At 41.9% G+C, this 21,058-nt stretch overlaps 1 protein-coding gene across 4 annotated transcripts in view; it reads left to right on the top strand.

Moving 5' to 3' along the window:
* LOC102998822 (phospholipid-transporting ATPase IB) overlaps positions 1-21,058 on the top strand; it is a 535,813-nt gene that overhangs the window by 331,152 nt on the left and 183,603 nt on the right. The gene's annotated exons all lie outside the window — the stretch shown is intronic.

Here is a 21,058-nt window from a genome sequence, read left to right as displayed (position 1 = left end):
AATGGTCATTGTGCGTGGTGCTAATATCTCCTTCTATTGTGGGTTATTTTGTGTCTGATTTCTCAACTCTTGGCAGAAATAATAACCGTGGCATATATCCACTTTTTCTGATGTGGTCCCTTAAAATCCTCAACTCAGATCATTGAACAAGTGGTTTGCTCATGGAAATGTGATCAACCATTTCTTTACCAAATTGTCTATTCCTTCCAGTTGAATATGCAGGTCAGACATAGAGGTTCACATCACTCGCTCTCTAACTAAACTCCTACCAAGTAATTTTCCCAAGTTGCGCAGGTTGTGCACTGCACAAGGCTGCCCAGCCAAAGCGGTCAATAGGGCTGAAACATAGGAACACCTAGAAAAAGAGATGCATTTTTCTAATCTGCACAGAGGGCAGCCCCCTTGCCTTGTCTGTTCGCCTTGTGCTTCCGTGTTCACCTCAACCCACTCCGAGTAAGAACTTTGTGATGTTACCCGTAATGGACTGCGGTTTCTGTCTTCTTTCTGTCCACATTTTTACAATTCCCTTTAGGCGCTTAAAGATGTTTGCCTCCCACCCCGGGGCATTTTTTGCATCTGTGATAGGAGTCACTCCTGAATGTCACTTGGGGTCGTAGATAATTAGTGCTGTGGACTGAAGTGACGAGCATTGGAGTCCCTGTCCCACATGGCAGCCCAACTTTCACGGGCTTTTTCATCTCCTGGAGGTGCTGGCTTCAGAAGATTTCTCAATAATCTGGTTTTCCTCACAATCAGCACATTACAGATAGTCTAGACTTCTTATCAAGACATTCTCCATGAAGCCCCAACCCTTGAGCTTTCCAGAGCTTCCTTGGGGGCCCTTCTTAGTCATTTACACCTACTATCTTGCCTTTTTCCTTTTCAAAAAAAAAAAACTTCAAGTGGGCTGAGGCTGCGACGAGTACAGTTTCAGTCTGTCTGAAAAATGCTGTTTGGAACGTTTTCAATTCTGAAAGTGCTGGGTGAGTTCCTTACATTAATATTTCAGTTGTGGCCAAGCAACAGGGATTAAATGGTCTTTTCTAAACAGCCTTTTAAACATTCTTTACAAGATGAAAAATGAATGAATGAATGAATGAATGAATAAATAAAATGTCTCCACTGATTCATGCCCAATTTTCTCCTTAGTATTTCTGGGCGATCTTAATTTTATTTATTATTTATTTGTTTGTTTGTTTATATTTTTTGGGGGGTGTTTCAATTTTGTTTTATCTTTTTTTAACATCTTTATTGGAGTATAATTGCTTTACAATGGTGTGTTAGTTTCTGCTTTATAACAAAGTGAATCAGCTATACATATATCTCCATATCTCCTCCCTCTTGCGTCTCCCTCCCACCCTCCCTATCCCACCCCTCTAGGTGGTCACAGAGCACCGAGCTGATCTCCCTGTGCTGTGCGGCTGCTTCCCACTGGCTATCTATTTTACGTTTGGTAGTGTATATATGTCCATGCCACTCTCTCACTTCGTCCCAGCTTACCCTTCCCCCTCCCCCATCCTCAAGTCCATTCTCTACAAATAACTCAATTTCGTTTCTTTTTATGGCTGAGTAATATTCAAATTTATATTCAAATTCCAAATATTCAAATAGTATTCAAGTAATATTCAAATTTATAACTACAAATAACTCAATTTCGTTTCTTTTTATGGCTGAGTAATATTCCATTGTATATATGTGCCACATCTTCTTTATCCATTCATCTGTCGATGGATATTTAAGTTGGTTCCATGTCCTGGCTATTGTAAATAGAGCTGCAATGAACATTTTGGTACATGACTCTTTTTGAATTATGGTTTTCTCAGGGTATATGCCCAGTAGTGGGATTGATGGGTCGTATGGTAGTTCTATTTTTAGTTTTTTAAGGAAACTCCATACTGTTCTCCTTAGTGGCTGTCTCAATTTACATTCCCACCAACAGTGCAAGAGGGTTCCCTTTTCTCCACACCCTCTCCAGCATTTATTGTTTGTAGATTGTTTGATGATGGCCATTCTGATGGGTGTGACATGATATCTCATTGTAGTTTTGATTTGCATTTCTCTAATGATTAGTGATGTTGAGCATTCTTTCATGTGTTTGTTGGCAATCTGTATATCTTCTTTGGAGAAATGTCTAGTTAGGTCTTCTGCCCAATTTTGGATTGGGTTGTTTGTTTTTTTGATATTGAGCTGCATGAGCTGCTTGTAAATTTTGGAGATTAATCCTTTGTCATTTGCTTCATTTGCAAATATTTTCTCCCATTCTGAGGGTTGTCATTTCATCTTGTTTATGGTTTCCTTTGCTGTGCAAAAGCGTTTAAGTTTCATTAGATCCCATTTGTTTATTTTTGTTCTTATTTCCATTTCTCTAGGAGGTGGGTCCAAAAGGATCTTGCTGTGATTTGTGTCATAGAGTGTTCTGCCTATGTTTTCCTCTAATAGTTTTATAGTGTCTGGCCTTACATTTAGGTCTTTAATCCATTTTGAGGTTTTTTTGGTGTATGGTTAGGGAGTGTTCTGATTTCATTCTTTTACATGTAGCTGTCCAGTTTTCCCAGCACCACTTATCGAAGAGGCTTTCTTTTCTCCATTGTATATTCTGGCCTCCTTTATAAAAAATAAGGTGACCATATGTGTGTGGGTTTATCTCTGGGCTTTCTATCCTGTTCCATTGATCTGTATTTCTGTTTCTGTGCCAGTACCATACTGTCTTGATTACTGTAGCTTTGTAGTATAGTCTGAAGTCAGGGAACCTGATTCCTTCAGCTCCATTTTTCTTTCTCAAGATTGCTTTGGCTATTCGGGGTCTTTTGTGTTTCCATACAAATTGTGAAATTTTTTGTTGTAGTTCTTTGAAAAATGCCATTGGCAGTTTGATAGGGATTGCATTGAATCTGTAGATTGCTTTGGGTAGTATAGTCATTTTCACCATGTTGATTCTTCCAATCCGAAAACATGGTATATCTCTCCATCTGTTTGTATCATCTTTAATTCCTTTCATCAGAGTCTTATAGTTTTCTGCATACAGGTCTTTTGTCTCCTTTGGTAGGTTTGTTCCTAGGTATTTTATTCTTTTTGTTGCAGTGGTAAATGGGAGTGTTTCCTTAATTTCCCTTTCAGATTTTTCATCATTAGTGTATAGGAATGCAAGAGATTTTTGTGCATTAATTTTGTATCCTACTACTTCACCAAATTCATTGATTAGCTCTAGTAGTTTTCTGGTAGCATCTTTAGGATTCTCTATGTATACTATCATGTCCTCTGCAAACAGTGACAGCTTTACTTCTTCTTTTCCAATTTGGATTCCTTTTATTTCTTTTTCTTCTCTGATTGCTGTGGCTGAAACTTCCAAAACTATGTTGAAAATAGTGGTGAGAGTGGGCAACCTTGTCTTGTTCCTGATCTTAGTGGACATGGTTTCAGTTTTTCAACATTGAGAATGATGTTGGCTGTGGGTTTGTCATATATCACCTTTATTATGTTGAGGTAAGTTCCCTCTATGCCTACTTTCTGGAGGGTTTTTATCATAAATGGTGTTGAATTTTGTTGAAAGCTTTTTCTGCATCTATTGATATGATCATATGGTTTTTAATCCTTCAATTTGTTAATATGGTGTATCACATTGATTGATTTGCATATATTGAAGAATCCTTGCATTCCTGAGATAAACCCCACTTAATCATGGTGTATGATCCTTTTAATGTGCTGTAGGATTCTGTTTGCTAGGATTTTGTTGAGGAATTTTACATCTATGTTCATCAGTGATACTGCCCTGTAGTTTTCTTTCTTTGTGACATCTCTGTCTGGTTTTGGTATCAGGGTGATGGTGGCCTCATAGAATGAGTTTGGGCGTGTTCCTCCCTCTGCCATATTTTGGAAGAGTTTGAGAAGGATAGGTGTTAGCTCTTCTCTAAATGTTTGATACAATTTGCCTGTGAAGCCATCTGGTCCTGGGCATTTGTTTGCTGGACGATTTTTAATCACAGTTTCAATTTCAGTGCTTGTGATTGGTCTGCTTATATTTTCTGTTTCTCCTGGTTCAGTCTCGGAAAGTTGTGCTTTTCTAAGAATTTGTCCATTTCTTCCAGGTTGTCCATTTTATTGCCATATAGTTGCTTGTAGTAATCTTTCATGATCCTTTGTATTTCTGCAGTGTCAGTTGTTACTTCTCCTTTTTCATTTCTAAGTCTATTGATTTGAGTCTTCTGCCTTTTTTCTTGATGAGTCTGGCTAATGGTTTATCAATTTTGTTTATCTTCTCAAAGAACCAGCTTTTAGTTTTATTGATCTTTGCTATTGTTTCCTTCATTTCTTTTTCATTGATTTCTGATCTGATCTTTATGATTTCTTTCCTTATGCTAACTTTGGGGGGTTTTTTGTTCTTCTTTCTCTAATTGCTTTAGGTGTATGTTTAGGTTGTTTATTTGAGATGTTTCTTGTTTCTTGAGGGAGGATTGTATTGCTATAAACTTCCCTCTTAGAACTGCTTTTGCTGCATCCCATAGGTTTTGGGTCATTGTGTTTTCATTGTCATTTGTTTCTAGGTATTTTTTGATTTCCTCTTTGATTCTTCAGTGATCTCTTGGTTATTAAGTAGTGTATTGTTTAGCCTCCATGTGTTTGTGTTTTTTACAGATATTTTCCAGTAATTGATATCTAGTCTCATAGCGTTGTGGTTGGAAAAGATACTTGATACGATTTCAATTTTCTTAGATTTACCAAGGCTTGATTTGTGACCCAAGATATGATCTATCCTGGAGAATGTTCCAGGAGCACTTGAGAAGAAGGTGTATTCTGTTGTTTTTGGATGGAATGTCTTATAAATATCAATTAAGTCCATCCTGTTTAATGTATCATTTAAAGCTTGTGTTTCCTTATTTATATTCTGTTTGGATGATCTGTCCATTGGTGAAAGTGGGGTGTTAAAGTCCCCTACTGTGATCGTGCTACTGTCGATCTCCCCTTTTATGGCTGTTAGCATTTTCCTTCTGTATTGAGGTGCTCCTATGTTGGGTGCATAAATATTTACAATTGTTATATCTTCTTCTTGGATTGATCTGTTGATCATTATGTAGTGTCCTTCTTTGTCTCTTGTAATAGTCTTTGTTTTATAGTCTATTTTGTCTGATATGAGAATTGCTACTCTAGCTTTCTTTTGATTTCCATTTGCATGGAATATCTTTTTCCATCCCCTCACTTTCAGTCTGTATGTGTCCCTAGGTCTGAAGTGGGTCTCTTGTACATAGCATATATACGGGTCTTGTTTTTGTATCCATTCAGCCAGTCTGTGTCTTTTCGTTGGAGCATTTAATCTATTTACATTTAAGGTAGTTATCGATATGTATTTTCCTATTACCATTTTCTTAATTGTTTGAAGTTTGTTATTGTAGATCTTTTCCTTCTCTTGTGTTTCCTGCCTAGAAAAGTTCCTTTAGCCGTTGTTGTAAAGCTGGTTTGGTGGTGCTGAATTCTGTTACCTTTTCTTGTCTGTAAAGGTTTTAATTTCTCCTTCGAATCTGAATGAGATCCTTGCCAGGTAGAGTAATCTTGGTTGTAGGTTTTTCCCTTTCAACACTTTAAATATGTCCTGCCACTCCCTTCTGGCTTGCAGAGTTTCTGCTGAAAGATCAGCTGTTAACCTTATGGGGATTCCCTTGTATGTTATTTGTTGTTTTTCCCTTGCTGCTTTTAATATTTTTTCTTTTATTTAATTTTTATAGTTTGATTAATGTGTCTTGGCATGTTTCTCCTTGGATTTATCCTGTATGGGACTCTCTGTGCTTCCTGAACTTGATTAACTATTTCCTTTCCCATATTTGGGAAGTTTTCAACTATAATCTCTTCAAATATTTTCTCAGTCCCTTTCTTTTTCTCTTCTTCTTCTGGGACCCCTATAATTCAAATGTTGGTGCGTTTAATGTTGTCCCAGAGGTCTCTGAGACTGTCCTCAATTCTTTTCCTTCTTTTTTCTTTATTCTGCTCTGCAGTAGTTATTTCCACTATTTTATCTTCCAGGTCACTTATCTGTTCTTCTGCCTCAGTTATTCTCCTATTGATTCTTTCTAGAGAATTTTTAATTTCATTTGTTCTGTTGTTCATCATAGTTTGTTTGCTCTTTAGTTCTTCTAGGTTCTTGTTAAATGTTTCTTGTATTTTCTCCATTCAATTTCCAAGATTTTGGATCATCTTTACTATCATTACTCTGTATTCTTTTTCAGGTAGACTGCCTTTTTCCTCTTCATTTGTTTGGTCTGGTGGATTTTTACCTTGCTCCTTCATCTGCTGTGTGTTTCTCTGTCTTCTCATTTTGCTTAACTTACTGTGTTTGTGGTCTCCTTTTCACAGGCTGCAGGTTTGCAGTTCCCGTTGTTTTTGGTGTCTGCCCCCAGTGGCTAAGGTTGGTTCAGTGGGTTGTGTAGGCTTCCTGGTGGAGGGGACTGGTGCCTGGGTTCTGGTGGATGAGGCTGAATCTTGTCTTTCTGGTGGGCAGGACTGCATCCGGTGGTGTGTTTTGAGGTGTCTGTGAACTTAGTATGATTTTAGGCAGCCTCTCTGCTAATGGGCAGTGTTGTGTTCCTGCCTTGCTAGTAGTTTGGCATAAGGTGTTCAGCACTGTGGCTTGCTGGTTGTTGAGTGGATTTGGGTCTTAGTGTTGAGATGGAGATCTCTGGCAGAGCTTTCACCATTTGATATTGCATGGAGCTGGGACATCTCTGGTGGACCAGTATCCTGAACTCAGCTCTCCCACCTCAGAGGCTCAGGCCTGACACCCGGCCGGAGCACCAAGACCCTGTCAGCCACACGGCTAATGTCATGTGGATTGTGGAGGGTCTGGCCCTGTGATTCAGTTGTTTATATTCTCACTCCAGCTGCTTATCCAGCAGAGCCTTCTCCCTGCTTGGCACTTTTGTGGTCGTGCTGCCTTTCTGAGGCTCAGCTGGTATCACGTGCAGATTCCCCAGGTCATGTACATCTCTGATATTAACCTAAGCTTTACTGCCAAGTCTCCAGAAATCTCCGAAAATAACTAGCTTTTTACAACAACCATTACCTCCAGGCTTCTTCTCTTCTCTCTTTGGTGGAGGCTTCCTGATCTTAATTTTAAAACCAAGAAACAGAATCCTTGGCTGAGTGCAGACAGTTCGAGCATTCTCTCAGACAGCCTCTGCCGTTGCCGAATAACCTCTGTGGCATCAGCGTGTGCACTTCAAGTAGAATTCGAACATGGGAAAGTACTACTTGTACGCTGTTTTAGTGTGTTTTGAGCTGAAAGATCAAAGATTGTTGTAATTTGATTTGCTCATTTGCAATGAATAGTGTTACGTTCTAAGGGTTATCTTGTAGTTAATTACTTATGTGAGAATAAATTAAGTATATTATGTGTTTTTCTGAACTGGTTTTCTTATAACTCAAGGAGAAGCCCTTTGTGATAGCCAGGACGTTCTCATCTCAGACGCCCTCTGATATTCTTAACTAGCAGTCATTTAAGAATACAAACTTAAAATAATATGCCAGGTGAAAAAGGTATCATGTGTGCATACATACGTGTATATAGTCTTAGCCATTATTATGAGGCTCAGTATATGATTTAAATTAGCAGTAAAGATGGTACGGAGAAACTAGAGCCTATGATGTAATACTGTCCACGCACTTGGTGTACTAACCTATAGAACCGAATTTCTCTAGAGAGGGAATGCATGGTGATACTCTCACTGCAATACAAGTCTCAGTCTGAAAGTCCTTCCACTCCCAACTCCCTTATGTGTATTCTTTTCTGACTTTTCTCTCTGTGTTTATAGAGATGTTTACATATACAGACAAATCAGTGTTTTACACACACGTCATCCTGTTTTGTAATACGTCCTGTAGCTCCTGTTCTATTTACAGTGTATTTTGGAATCATTTCCCATCACTACATAGAGATCCATCGCCTGGTGTTTCACACCGTGGTGTCCTACGACCTGTTCAGCCCTTCCTGTGTTGATAAACATTCAAGTCATCTCCAGCTTCACCCACAAAAAGCCTTGTGGAATTACAGCTTTCCCTCTAACCAGGCCATAAATACTCCACCAAGATGAAGTTGATCTAATTAGACCATTTTCACTGCAGTGCCTTGAACATAATACATGCTCGCTTCATGTATTATTATCTGTGCCACACGTTCTTTGTTGCTGACAGCTCTTACTTAGTGCTTGTGTGGTGTGCTATATAAAATGTATTCAGGCCAAGGTAACCATTGGTTCGAGTGATTAAAAAATAGGAACAAAATGATGGAATCAGTGATTTCATAGTGGCCCTATTGATGGTAAAACTAAAAATATATTCCATCTTTGTTTTCCATCCTCTCTGCTACTACCTTAATTTAGTACTTTTTACCTGGATGATAGCAGAGAACACTAGCTTTGCCCATTGAAACATCTATAATTAAGCCAGGATGAGCTTTCTTTTTTTTTTTTTGTTTTTTTTTTTTGTTTTTTTTTTGTTTTTTTTTTTTTTTGTTTTTTTTTTTTTTAAATTTTTATTTATTTTTATGGCTGTGTTGGGTCTTCGTTTCTGTGCGAGGGCTTTCTCCAGTTGTGGCAAGCGGGGGCCACTCTTCATCGCGGTGCGCGGGCCTCTCACTGTCGCGGCCTCTCTTGTTGCGGAGCACAGGCTCCAGACGCGCAGGCTCAGTAATTGTGGCTCACGGGCCCAGCCGCTCTGCGGCATGTGGGATCTTCCCAGACCAGGGCTCGAACCCGTGTCCTCTGCATTGGCAGGTGGATTCTCAACCACTGCGCCACCAGGGAAGCCCTTTTTGTTTTTTTTTTTTTCACACACACACACTGTATTTTATTTTTACAAGAGATAAATAGACTGACACCAAGTATTGTACATGGATGACCACAACAAAAGCAACAATGATTGCAATTATCAAACATGAAACACACTCATACTATGTCATAATATTGACATTCAGTCCAGTAACAGGATGAGCTTTCTGAAACATACATCTGACCAGCTCCAGTGCCTGGTACAGTGTCTGGAGCATGGGTGCCCCAAAATGTGGGCAGTGAGTGAGCGAATGAATTCCACTACTCTCTTCAAACTCCTCAAGGGTTCCTGTGTCTTTTGATAAAATCCCATCTCTCCCTCGAGCCCCATGGTGGTCTAGACCCTGATGGTCCACACTACATCTCTCCTATTTTGTTTTTAATCAGTGTTATTGAAGTATAATGAATATACAGTAAGATACACCATTTTTAGGTGTACAGTTCCGTGAATTAAAACTGGGTTTTTATCACTAGAAACTAACGGGCAATTTTCTGTCTGCCTTCCCGCAGACGATGACAAACAAGAATGTCACAGAGAGTTCTGTGGATGGACGGTGGTGATGGTTGCACAACAGTGTGAACGTACTTAATGCCACTGAATTCCACACTTAGAAATGGTTAAGATGGTAAACTCTATGTGTATTTCGCCACCGTTTTTTAAAAATGCTAAAACGTTAAAAAAAAAAGAATGTCACAAGCACTTGGCTGTTTTGGTCACCTTGAGGGAAACAGAAAGTGCACATCAGCTCATTGAAGGCTTGAAAGACAAACTTTGCATGTAGTTTTGCTTTGTATTAAAACCAATTAAATGCTAAGTTTAGTGGCTGTGACCAGATGGACCGTATTTCTCAGAAGGTGAAACCTTGTTGTGAGGCTGGACTAAGAGGCTGGCCAGGTGGGTGGGACTCCTCGTGTGTCTGCGTTCAGGCCAGGAAAAGGAATGAAATTAGCAAAGGCAAGGAGGTAGGGGTACCGGCGTGGCCAGAGGAGGGGCCTGAAAACCAGACAGGAGCTTTGTTGCTTTTGGAGACTGGGATCCCTTTTTCATTCTGGAATAGGCAAGTTCCATAGTAAAAGCAATTTCAGAAAATGTGTCTTTCAATACGTCGGGCACATGGTAAGCAGAGACCTTTAATGTAATTTTGTAGTTTTAACCTGGGGCATAAATCATGGCCATTATGATGGTGAGAAGTTGGTGGTTCCTAATACAGAGAACAACCATGACACGTAGATATCGATGTGAAAAAAAAAAGGGAATTTTATACCATTTAGAGTGTCTACTTATTTTTGGCAACATATATAAGAAATTTTAATGTTTTCCTGGGGTTGTTAAACTGTTATGGGATACAGGCCTGGAGATGGGATGCATATTAGCCTAGAGGTCTGGAAATATTATCCCTGAAATAGAGATTTAAACCATCGCAATTTGGGGTCGTGGGATCCAGATGAACAAGACGGAGCTCTGGCTCTTGGGGGGGACACAGGTGAGAACTGCCCCCACTCAATACCATGCTGGGCGATGGCTTCCAGGAAGATGCTTGAAGTGAGATCCATCAGAAGGGGTAGATCCTCCCTCACAGCCGGCGAGGGTAGGGGCCTCGGGTTTCCAGGATGAAATGAGTTAAGACCTGAAAGATGAGGAGGGGCTAGAAGGGAGGGTTAGGCCTGTGTACCAAGGAGAGCCCACACCTGCCTTTACCATCCCACCCGCTCTGTTTATTCCAGCTCTGTGAGGGGTGTCAGGAGTCGTGGGCAGGGTAAACAACAGGGAAAACGTGCACTTTGCTGGGGTTTTGCGTTTCAGCGGGAAAGCGGCTGCAGAACTAGTTAGACGGGGGCTTAGGACCCGGCTCTCAAAGCCTAGCTGGTCGCTGCTGGTCCTTAGAGCTGGGAGGTTGTTAGCAAAAGGCGAGGGGGAGGGGTGACGAGGAGCAGCCGTCACAAAGCCGGAGAAGGCTTAGCGGTCTGGAGGGATTCCCCTACCAGATACCCGAGCACTTTGAACTTTATAAAAGTAGACTCTTAACTGCTTTGCACAGGTGACAATATATGCTTTTTTAATGATGTTTTCGCAGCTGCTTTACCTAAGAGGATCGTTATAGAGATCCAGTATTCTGAAAAAAAGTATTTATGCATGGATGTTTTAAAAATTGAGTCTCTAACTCCATAAACTGTTTAAGCCTCCCTGGAATTCAGAAAAAAAAAGAAGTGCAAGCCCAGAAACAAAATTGATGCGAAGGACTCAAGGGGCCCGCGCGAACTTTGAGAGCTCTGCTGGGTGCGTTGTTGCAGGCGCCCGCTCTTCCCCTCCACCTGGTGCTGTGGCAGAAATAAACGACTCAAACCCAGCAAGGGGTACAGCTCATCACATCTGCGCTAAAGCTCACAGATTCCAACTCGCTCCCCTGGCTAAAGGCCCTCCTGCTTTCAGAGATGGCACTGCACAGGGTAGTACCGGGTGCTTGTCTATTCACCAACTCAGTGGCCCAGGCAGGACTAATGACACAGCGCTTAATAAACAGGTAATCAGTTGAGCAGGTTTTCAGTAGAGGCCAGCCTCTAGGAATCTATTGGGCTTTTGGGGTTCATGGGGTTTTTAATTAATTTATTTATTTTTTGGCTGTGTTGGGTCTTCGTTGCGGCGCGCGGGCTTCTCATTGCGGTGGCTTCTCTTGTTGCAGAGCACGGGCTCTAGGCACGTGGGCTTCAGTAGTTGTGGCTCGTGGGCTCAGTAGTTGTGGCTCACGGGCTCAGTAGTTGTGGCTCGCGGGCTCAGTAGTTGTGGCTCGCGGGCTCTAGAGCGTAGGCTCAGTAGCTGTGGCGCACGGGCTTAGTTGCTCCGCGGCATGTGGGATCTTCCCGGACCAGGGCTCGAACCCGTGTCCCCTACATTGGCAGGCGGATTCGTAACCACTGCGCCACCAGGGAAGTCCCTGCACGTTGTTTTGATAATCTTTTGTGGGTCACTTGTCAATTTGAAAATTGCTTTTTCATAACACTAGCTGTTAACTGGAAGCTTTACCTCCTCATTAGCCTCAGCTAATTGGTTTCCCTTATTCCTTTGAAGGTATTTATTAGTAAGGTATGCCGCTGTCCTGTTTTACAAGGTATAATGCACGTGCACAGAATTAATGCTTTTTAGTGTACAGCTCTGTGAGTCCTAACAAATGCATCACCGCACTCAGATGCAGAGCAACGCCATCACTCCCCATACCTCCCCCAGCCCCCTTTGTATCGGCCGCTACCCTCACACTCAGTCCCTAGAAATGACTGCTCTGGTTTCCGATGCTATAGTTTTGCCTTTCTTAGAATGTTGTAGGCATGGAACTGGACGGTGTGTGGTCTTATGCTGGCTTCTCCATTTGAGAGTTGTTGAGAGTATCGGTAGTTGATTCTTTATGGCTGAGTAGCATTCCTTTATACGAATAGGGTTTCCCATGGTTGGGGAGTTCTGGAAATCCAATCCCAGTGGGTTGAGAACCAGGGACCAGGAAGTCAGTGAACTCCAGGTAATATCATAGCTTGAGGCAGGGCTGGAGTAAAGTTTGACTAGGATGACACTGGCCATAATAAAGCAAGATGGCGGTAGTGGACAGGTGCGTCAGCCTGGCGATTGCCTTCTGCTTAACCCCTCCTGGGGCAGAGGAAGGCCAGGAGCCCACAGACCTGTCTTCCTGGAACCGCGCTTCCATCCGCTGTCTGGCTGGTGTCCATCAGCCGAGGGCGGCATCACGGCCGCGGCTGGGGGCTCCCCCTGCGGGCTTTGCCTCCAGCTCAGGCCATGCAGGTTCGGGCAAGCCTCCGGGCCACTCACAGCCTCCGTGTCCTTCTCTGTAAAATGACAATAAGAAGGTACAGACATCCCGAAGTTGGTGAGGATGAAGTGGAGTCACATTGGAAAGCCTTTAGCGTGGTGTCAACAATGCAGCAAGCTCTCACATCAGCCTTTAGCATCCTTTTAAGGTATTTCATGTTTGACAACCTTACAGCTCTGCTGGGGTTATGGGCGTGAGGCTCTTCTCGTCCCTGCTCCCTCCCTGAACAGGAATCTAGTTTTCTAGTTCCCCCCTCTGCCAGAAGCCTTCCCGGGAGGAGGTGAATCTTCCCTCACTGCATCTTCAGACGCTCGGCCCTGAACGTAGCTCTTCTTATGTAATCGTCAACTCTGCAACTATGTATGATTACTGTAGAGCAGAACAACCACAATTAAATCTGTCAGGTTAACTGGAAGTTTGCCTGCTTCCTGTCTGTGCATTGCTTATAAATGATGTGCTAATAAATTAACTGTTTTCCAGTAATGTGGGCCCTTGTCCATAACTGAGAAATAATTCTTCTAACATCATCTGTGATCTTATCTTCTCCCCTGACCTAGAGCAGCATTTTCAGATTCCATTAAGTAGCCTGGACCCCTTGGTGCTCACACACTCTGCTCGAGTTACATCAGGAGCGTTTAAATGAAACATTAAGACTCGTCCCTTAAAACTTCAGCCTCTCAGCAGTCCACTCTGCTGGAATTTGCTGGAAGGAATCCACTGGAGAGTGGAGATTTGCCAGTTTCTTTCAAATCCAAGCCCTCTCGTGGTGACTGAATGCTGTTCTCCAGGCTTTAATGGATCCAGATGCCTGTCTGCCTGCCTGCTTTAGAGGCCAAACTAGCACTGCCTCTAAGTGCCTACTGATTGCCTGAAAGCACACCTTCCTTTCTCCTGGTGTATGAACCGGGCGGGAGCTGTGATGTTAACAGAGATCATGTCAGTGCTTTCAGGTGGGTAAAGTGCTGCCTTGATCTTGGGTGGTTTCCAGCTATCACCAGCTATCATCCAGGAGTTCTGTCAGTTACACCTGCCTTCAGGGCGCTTTGAAATTCACCTGCTTTGGGACACTCCATCATGAGAGCAAGCCACAATGAGATAGAACCTGGCCACCAGTATGTGTTGGTATGAAAATGGAAAATAAGTTTTCCTGGGTTCTTACTGCTGTTCTTGATGCTGAACATACTTTAAATCTATAAAACTTGGGTGTGTTTTGTATATCCTGACTTTTTTGGTGGGGGAGGAGACTTGCCAGAGAAATTTAACCCAAAAGGCAGTGCTGTAAAACATTCCTGTGCTATTTGATAGGTCATGGTAAAGGCCACTGGGGTCCGTTCATAGTATCATTAGCTGACGTAAAACGTGCATTTGACTTAGTAATTGTTTCTGGAAATGTTAAAAGCTCATGTTGAGTATTTGCAGGATCTTGTTACTTTATCCCCCAGTGTATCTGAAAAGACTGATGGAAGACTTACCATAGGGAAGTTATACAGCAGCTTTGGGTTTTTCTTCCCACCGGAATCACACCAAGCCCTTGTTTTAACACAGGTCTCCTGGGCCCGTCTTTCTAGCAGTTCCTCCTGGGATAAGCACTGCCGTAGACTCACAAGAGCCGCGTACCTACACATGCCCTTGGGGGGTTGTTTTTCCTTCCTTTTTCTGTTTGTGTGGTCTGATAGAAATCTGTCTGTGATGGGAAATGCCCTGGGATTCCTCCCCCAGGAACCCTCATGAGATGCCTCTTCCTGCATCTCTCTTCCTTATCGGCTACTTCCTGTAACCATAGCCAGTGCCATGGTTACCCTGCCTCTAGCCCTAGTCTACATAGATAGGAGTCATGACTGAGGATTCTGCTGCTTCTCCTTTTTTTTTCCTGTTTCTATAGCATCTGTTACAATGTATAACCCCACAAGGGGTATCTGCCCATATCAAAAAATGCTTATCAGTGGTTTCTACACAATGAACACAAATGGAAAAAAAGAACCCTAAATTCTGTTTAAAACAGCTAAGTCTTTGTTGTTGCCGATTAAGTTGGTAGAAGGAATTCTAAAGAATAAAATTAAAATGATATTGAAAATCAAGTTCTTCTGTCTACGATGTTACGAAAATATGTTTCTTAAACATTAATTAAAAAGATATAATATTTTAAATGAACTGAAATGTACTAAAGCTATAAAGTCAGTGTGAATAAAAAGGAAGATGTTCCCCACTCTTGGATAGGAAGAAATATGTACACACACACACTGAGACATACACATATGTACATACGTACATATCACACACATACATATGCATACACATATATCTATGTATATCACAAAGTGTCAGACCTCTTCTGCACCCACTTTTGTGACATAACAGTATATCCCAAGAAACTCCCCCACATAATGCTAGAGGGCCTCCTCAGTCTTTTTCAATAGCAGAGTGTTCAGTTAGGTTAAAAAAAAAAAAAAAAAAAAGCAGAGTGTTCAGTTAGGTAAGTAGTTTACTTAACCAGTCCCCTATTGATGGACACTTGGGTTTTTTCCAACTTCAACATTTTGCTTCAACAAATTATGCTGCAGTGCTGGATAAGTTCCCAGAAGTGGGACTTCCATGTCAAAGGGTAGATGCATTAATAATTTTGATAAATACTGGCATTTCCCCTTTTAAAAAAAATTTCTAGCAGTTCTTTATATTCTGGGGAGATTACCCCGTTGTCAGTGGCATGAGTTGCGATCATTTTATTTTTCATTGTCGTAAAAGACTGGAATCATCTTAAACCGTTCACTGCAGGTAAGGATCCCTGGGAAGGAGACTCTGAAATGGAGTTAGCTTGAGGGGTGTTCGTTGAGTTCAGCGTCTATCGATGGGAGGGATGGAAGCACGAGGAAACTGACTCAGGTAAACGCGTGAAACCCTAGGTCAGACGACTGGCCGGGACAAAGCGGGGAGGAGACCACGGACCCCTGCTCTTGGTAGAGCCACAACTGTTCAGGCTGCTTCTTCCAAGGACGGCATCTTAGAGGAGACCACGGCCCAGGAGAAGTCATTCCTAAAGAAATGAGTTGGGAGTAAGCCAAGTAAAACAAAGAAGGATGGCTTCTCTAGGAAGAGGGTGTGCAAGTGAGTCTGGAAAATTGCAAGTAGCTCTGAAGGGTTGAAAGTCGGGAATGAAAGAAACGTCCTAAAAGGCAGTCGGGGAGAAAACTGGGGTGACGTCAGGTAAGCCTTGGATGCAGATGGTTCAGGGTATTTTAAACACAGTAGCGGTGATGGGATGAGATCTGCACTTCTGAAAGATTGTTGTGGTAGCTCTTCATCTTGGTGGCTCATAACAGAGCAACAGATTGTATTCTCCAAAGAGGGCTCCACCAACGTGTCTGACGTCCCGTGATCTTCATACAAAGATCTTCTGTCACTTCGGTACTGAGCAGTGGCGGCTGTGTGTCCTTCCCCTGATTCGGGGTGGACCCTTGTAACACCCTGAAGCAGTAGATGTTTCTGAGTCCACGCTCATACTGCTTGCTGCGCGACAGGCTAATCAATTGAGAGATGAGTCGCTGGGGCAAGGAATAGTGACTTTATTCCCAAAGCCAGCAGACTGAGAATTTGGTGGCCTGGTGTCCCGAAGAACCATCTTACTTGTTGGAACTCGGGCTGCTTTTATACTGAAAGGGGAGGGGTGTGGCTAGCTGTTGCCAACTTCTTGGCGGCGGAATCCTTTGTCCTTGCAGCTGTCCGTATAGGTCAGGTCACGGTGTTCCTGTAAACCTCCCACAAGACAAAGGTTATTCTCTGTTCTGCAACTTTTTATCTCTATATGAATGGGGAAGTATGCTACCTTCAAAGGTCAGAGCCTTGAGAATGGACTATCCTGTATATTTCAGGCTACAGGCAACATTCTTAACTTGTAGCCAAAGCAATAGAATACAAAGGTTAAAGTAAAAGAAACAGATCCAATATGGAGTCAGACTTGTTCTTCCCGATTACGTGGACACTAGGTGACTTCCAAGGGTAGGGCATACAAGGGACACCATCCTCGGAACCCAACTGTCCTGTTGTAGGAAGACCAGGGCACACGGAGAAGAAACACAGAGCTTTCTGGTCCACAGTTCTCTGAGGCCTCGGCTGCCAGCCACACACCAGTGAGTGAGCTTCAGAGGACTCCAGCCCCCAGCCGATGCCAGGGCAGCAGAGACATGCCCCCTGCCCAACCCGACCAGGTGCAGATCTGCGAGTGGCATTCACATCATTCTTGTTTTGAGCCACTAAGTTTTGGGAGTAACTTGTTTACTTACCGCAATCACTGGAACAAAATAGCTGTGCTGATTGTGATTTTAATTAATGTCCCGTCCGGCCAACAAGTTTCTTTACCTCTTGGTTCACGTTCCTTTGAGCCAGTCACTTTGAGGAGCCCGGTGTTACATACAAATGATCAGTTCATTGAAAAGAAGCCTAGTTACAAGGACCTTGTCACCATGAGGTTGTAATTATCAGGCACCAGGCAAGCTGCCCAGGGCCCTGGCTACCCTGGTGTCCTTTTCAACTGGACCTGCCGTGACGCTAAAACCATCAGTGCCCCGATGACAGAAAAGTACCAGGTTTTCCTCTTGCCACACAAGTCTATGCAGTTGTCAAAACTCATAGGACCGTACATGGGAAAGGACCAATTTGACTGTATGTAAATTATATCTAAAAATAAATAAAAATAAGGGAGAAAGATTCTACTAATTGCTTCTTGATATTTGAATCAGGCCAAGTGCCATGTTTATCAGAAAGGTCTTTCATTTATATTGAACTTCTCCCCTCCCCTCTCTCCACACACACACACACACACACACATTTTCTCTCTCTCATAATCCCACACACTTTCTTATAATCATTTTTTTTTTCTTTCTTTTTTTTTTTAAACATCTTTATTGAAGTATAATTGCCTTACAATAGTGTGTTAGCTTCTGCTTTATAACAAAGTGAATCAGTTATACATATACAATATGTTCCCATTTCTCTTCCCTCTTGCATCTCCCTCCCTCCCTTACAATCATTTTTGATGGGTAGGCCTGCTAAGGCTGAACCATGCATCCTTGCCTGCGTTTTAATGCAACAGATAGAGCTGGCATTAGAATATTGGTTCTATACCTTATAAACCTGGGGAACATTTGACCAAACTAAACTTGGTCTCCTTCACGACAGCCGAATCCTGGGGAAGTAATGCACGCCCTTCATGTGTGCATATGTGAAGAGTACCAGGGCATTTTCTCCTGTTCTGTTTTCTCATCCCTGCGAGGTTACATGATTCAAAGGTGTTGGGGGCCTCAGTTTGCTTATGTACCATTGGGCTGTCAAAGCTTCGTATTCCTCATTATTTTTGAGTTGTAAGAAAATAGTTAAAATGCTCATATTTCTGTACATTTCCTTAGCCTTCAAATATGAATATTATAGTAAATCATAAACCACAACTCAAACATGCAAACACCTTCTTTGCCCACATTTAGCATATTTAGTCAATTTCTTTTCTGTCCCCACTCAATGACAGCTGAAGGAATTTCTTTAGGATGACAGATTGTCAGCACATTGACATAGATTGTTTTAGATGTATATTTTTAGGGGGACTGAATGATTTTTCAGTGAGCTTTTCTCAGAAATATAATAATAGGGAGAAGGATTGTTATTCCATGTGTCAAACTTACAGAATTTATTTTCCTTTTTTGGGGTTATGGTCAATCCAACTGGTAATTATTAACAAGTATTTTAGGAAAGAAAAAGGAAATATGGAGTTTGCTGAAAGACATTCTCACATCTACAAAAATAGACCTGTGGATAAATAGTAAAGAAGTCATCTCAATCTTATTGGCTCGAGACAGAGAAAAAATTGTTTAATACTTTAGAATTGTTTCTGGTCCTTTATTGTATCTTATTGCTTGGATAATGTGTGGGGAAAGGAACTGATCTAAACTGGGTAGATAGAGAGGGCACTTCTTTACATTTATTTGTGAAATTGAACTAAAATCTGGAGTTGGTGGGACAGTATTTCCCTAATGTATCTGTTTTAAGAATTGTGATCACTTCGTGAGATCCTGTGTAGTTTACTAGGATAAGGGGCTAAATTGTGTGGTTATGTATGACCCAGTTACTACCTGGAGGTTCTGGAAGTTGTTCGGGAAGCAGGTTGTGTGCTGTTTTCTGCCTCCGAATGTTTGGGACCATCTCGTTGTTTTGTACTGCACAAAAACGTCCCCTGCCTTGATTCCTTTTAAACTGGTAAGATTTTACAGGAGAGATCTTTGAGGACACGGCCCAGGGAGGTGAAAACACCATAAAATGGATGAAGAAGGTAAATTTTGTGTAGAGGAGAAAGCAGTTTTAATTTTTCTCTGGAAAATAATTAACAGCTGCTAGGCACCAGGAGTCCTTCAACAGCTACCCACCAGCAGTGTAGGTTCCTCGGTGGGATCATTAGTGGAGCTTTTTCAGGTGAATCCAGGAACGTCCTGTGGGAATGTGGATCTTGCCCCATAGAACTCCAGCTCCGGATGCCTGATCTGCACTCGTGAGATCTCAGGTCTCCGTCACCTGCCCTGTATCATCCTGACCCTGTCCTGGCTGTCTGAGCAGGAGACTTTGTCCTACCCCTTAATGGAAAGAGAGGCCCCGGGGCACTATTACCTCACTGGTTGCAGGAATGAGAGAGGCCTGGAGTGGTAATTTAAAATAACAATGATAATAAATCGAAGAAGAATATGAAAACAAAAGTACTAAAACATACTTGCAGATACAGGTGCCGTTCACAGCTTTGCTTCTGACCCCAAAACTGTACCCCTTGGCTGAGTTGTGCCCTCGGTCTTAGCCTGTGTCAAATTCTTCTTTTTAGGGTAATGTGGGTGGGAAACCTTTTGGCACTTTATTTGCAGTTACTGCCCCACTATAAACCTGTATTTAAAAATATGATGACTGAGCATTTGTAATGACCACGAGAAAGCTTTGTTAAGATAAATAATGGCAATTTTTTATACCATATAAACTCAGCTATGCAAATATATGTGCATATAAAAAAGACTAGAAGGGTAAATATTAATATATTCCCATACTCATATTTGAGTAAATGTATGGATGATTTTTCTATGGGTTTTACAGACATTTTTAAATGTTCTAAAATAGTATGTTGGTTTTATATGCAGAAAAATGTCATTTTAATGTGTACATGTGTGAATAGATGCTCTAATGAAGAGGGTTAGGAGAAAGACAGCCAGAAGTTATAGCTGACATGCATATTGAAAACAAAATCACCCCAGAAATCCATAGAAACTAAAGTAGGCCATGGTGGCAAAAATTAGGCTGTTACAGGGAAAGTATCACTTAGGGCATCTTATATTGTTACAATACCTTTTGCTGCCAGTAATACATATTTATTTACTAACAGTTTTCCCCGAAAGATAAATGCTATGAAGTAGTTTTTCAAAATGGCCCTCGCCTTGGCTGGGTTTCATGAACTCTCTTCAAGAGTCTCTAGTGGACATTAGGTAATTTATACCTCTGCATGAGTTGAATTCTAAATACACCCAAATATAATAATAAAAACTTGCCATGGTGAGGGGTAAACAAAACAGCTGTGTTGTAAAACCTATTTCAATCATTAATTTTTTTTTAAAAATTATTTATTTATTTATTTATTTTTGGCTGTGTTGGGTCTTCGTTTCTGTGCGAGGGCTTTCTCTAGTTGCGGCAAGCGGGGGCCACTCTTCATCGCGGTGCACAGGCCTCTCACTATCGCGGCCTCTCTTGTTGCGCAGCACAGGCTCCAGACATGCAGGCTCAGTAGTTGTGGCTCATGGGCCCAGTTGCTCCGCGGCATGTGGGATCTTCCCAGACCAGGGCTCGAACCCGTGTCCCCTGCATCGGCAGGCGGACTCCCAACCACTGCGCTACCAGGGAAGCCCCTCAGTCATTAATTTTATCTCGCTTTTTGAGTGTCAGATACAGTGCTCATCAAATGTGGGCATTGTACCCAAGGACTGTTTCGTTCCCATTTCAGTCAGCTGTGTTGCCTTCTGTTGAGTTCTTCTCTGTTAATTTGCTCCTTTTTGGTTTTAAAATGTGCTTGTGTATTTAAAAGTTTATATTGATACTTAGTGGTAATTGGTTATAATAATCAGTGGTGAGCTTTAATCCAAATAAATTGAAGGAAACTATTTAATCTTCAACTATATAGACTATTAATCAAGCACAGACGCATATTTGACGGGGAAATTTGATGTGTAGGTCATCTTACTATAGCCTTTATTCAAGATCTATTTTCTACTATGTCTTTAAGTGTTGGAGGGCCCAAACTAGTGTTATTTGATGGCTTGAGTGTTTGAGAGTAGAATATCGAAGGACGTATTAGCTGTTTCAGTGCCACTCATAATAGCACATTTTTGAAGTGCTAAGGTTTGTTTAACATCCCATGCTGAATTC

The sequence above is a fragment of the Balaenoptera acutorostrata genome, chromosome 18 (assembly GCF_949987535.1).
Source record: "Balaenoptera acutorostrata chromosome 18, mBalAcu1.1, whole genome shotgun sequence".
Lineage (NCBI taxonomy): Eukaryota > Metazoa > Chordata > Mammalia > Artiodactyla > Balaenopteridae > Balaenoptera > Balaenoptera acutorostrata.
This window is presented reverse-complemented; position numbering and strand designations above follow the sequence as displayed.